Raw genomic sequence first — 2,671 nt, 5'->3', positions numbered from 1 at the left:
ACATCGCATGGCTCTGGCTTCTAATTTCTGCACAGGTTTGAATCATATCGGCCAGGTCATATTTAGGGCGATTTATAATTGACTGCAAAGCCTTCTTACAGTCGGTATTTGCATTTTCAAAAGCCAATTTTTTCATCAATTCATTTTGGGCTGTAGTGTTATCAACCTGCCTAGTGACTGGTTCTTTCAGTCTATCTATAAATTGATGGTAAGGCTCCGAATGTTGTTGCTTAATATTAACAAAGGAGCTCAGTGGTTGCCCTGAGACAGGGACTTTCCGAAAGGCGCGTTGCACACAGGTCGCGGTGCGACTGAAATGCAAAGGTGTCAATGTCGCCTGGGTTGTTATATTATCATACGGGCCAGCGCCATAAAGTTGATTGGCTGTATGCTGTGGATCAGCCAGGACTACTGCACTATGCTTAAATTCGCTTTCAAAAACTACATACTGAGCAGGAGATAAAAGCATGCGCATCAAATCCTTCCAATCTTGAGGTAGCATTGTGTAACCGCTTGCTATCCCCTCCAGCATCCCTATCACATAGGAGGATTTTAAGCCAGAATCAGTAATGGCTCTCCTTAGTTCCCTCATAACAGAGTAAGGAAGTGTCTCGTACAACACCTGTTGTTGAGCAGTTCCTGGGTCTGTATAGGTGATAGGGAAAGCAGATGGCATTTCACCAGCCCATTTAGACTCTTCCTCTAAGAACTGGATCCCTTTCTGACTTGCTAGAGAAAGTGTGGTGCGCACAGCTCCTGTAGGAGAGCACGCAGGGGCTGGGGCAGGCAAAGGAGGGATGGAGGGGGGTGATGTGGGCTGAGACGTAGGGAGGGGTTGGCAAGGTTGCGATGGGGGTGAAATCTTAGGGTAAGGTGGGGGATTGTCTGCGACGGGCAAAAGAGCAGGTGCCGTCGGAGATGCCTGAGATGCCTGAGGTTCTAATCTAGCGACGGCATCAGCACACTTCTGCCAAGTGAGCAGACAATGAATCGGAGCCCTCGGTTCTGCAAAAAGGGTTTTTCCGATCTTTTGCCAAGCCTCTGACCCTAAAGACCCAAATTCCGGATAGGGGGGAACTGGCAAGCAATCTCACATAACAATTGTTCAATTTCCTTCAAAGAAATATGAGCTCCCGCCACCCGCTGTCTAACGAGATGGAGCAATTCCTTGGCATGCTCCTGCTGGAATTTTGTCAATTCCCCCCCCCCCCATACTCACGAAGTAGCGTGCTAAGGCTTTTCCAGTCGAGTGAAGTACAGGGGCTTGGCTGCGTAAGGGATCTGGCAATCACGTCGGGGTCACCAGATGTTGGGTTGAAATAACGACAGACAGGTAGCGAGCGTCATATGGGAGGCACCTCTTGAGCAAGTCTCGAGGAGACCCTTTTATTGAATATTACAGCATTGCCACGTATGTGCTTATTGCTGATTGGTCAACACAAGTACAAAGCAAAGGTTGCATATAGGCATTAATCAACAATAGATTAAAGGCTGAGAAAGGAAGCACAAAACTAGACAGGCATGAAAACCTCCTAATTAAATTATAACTTGTGATTAATATAGTAGGAATTAAAACAATTACTAATGATTGATATAGGAGACTTAAAAGAGCATAACAAGCACGTTCCGTAGATGTGATCAACTATGCATATAAGAACAGGTCAAAGTACAATGTTTTCCTGAACTCAATGTGAACTGAACATTCTAAGGTGGTGAGTGAATGTCTTAGTATTAGAATGGTTTGTGCAGCATTATGTACAGAAGCGAAGCTTAGGAGCAAGACTTCCCATCAGGCCACAGTCATGTGCAAGACTTCCCATCAGGCCACAGTCATGTGTAGAATCATAGCATCCCATCAGACAGGAGTGCCTGGCGTGCTCTGGTCCATGGGGTCACGAAGAGTCGGACACGACTAAACGACTAAACAAGAATGTGGATTGTTATAATTTCATAATTGTAAAATCAAATAAAAAGGTTCTGTGTTTGTTTTTTTTAAAAAAAGGTTTTCAACTCTTCAAAGGTCAAACCCTTCAAAGGTCAAACTCTTCAAAGGTCAAATTTATGTGCTTTTCCATACAGCAGTCTGAAAATGCAGGCAGTAAAACTTAGGTTCCAAAGTGGTGAATGTTTCTAGATTATTTGTATAGAAACACAAGATGGCTTGCTTAAGCCACACTGTCTAAGCTTGGAGCACCCTGCTTAAACCTCCTTACTGGTGGAATCACATGGTGGAATGGCATGATAACCTCTCCTCCCAAGGCGAGGGGCAGTGACTTAGCTAAGGCTGGCAGGACAGCTTACTTTATGATCTTAACCCCTTCATGCATTAATTAGTGTTAACCATGTTGGTTATATGAGGCTGATTTATCCCATAGAAAGGATAACAGTCCATAAAAGTTTTTTAAAAATATGTTGACCATTTAACTAGGGTTGGACAATTTCATCTATTTCACTATTTCATCTCAGGGCTACTAGATTCTCCTGCTTTTGACATGTACTTTAGCAATCCTTGTATCTGTTGTCAGTACCACTAGGTTTTCACATAAAATATAAGCGAGGGAGGGGGGGGAACAACCCTGGGAAATAAGTGTGGACTGCTGTTTACGCCAAGGTTGTTAGTGGCTACATCAGGATGACATCACAATGCTTATGTAAGGGCTTGACTTCCTTC

The sequence above is a fragment of the Podarcis melisellensis genome (genome assembly GCF_964234715.1).
Source record: "Podarcis melisellensis genome assembly, chromosome: 3".
Taxonomy (NCBI): Eukaryota; Metazoa; Chordata; class Lepidosauria; order Squamata; family Lacertidae; genus Podarcis; species Podarcis melisellensis.
This window is presented reverse-complemented; position numbering follows the sequence as displayed.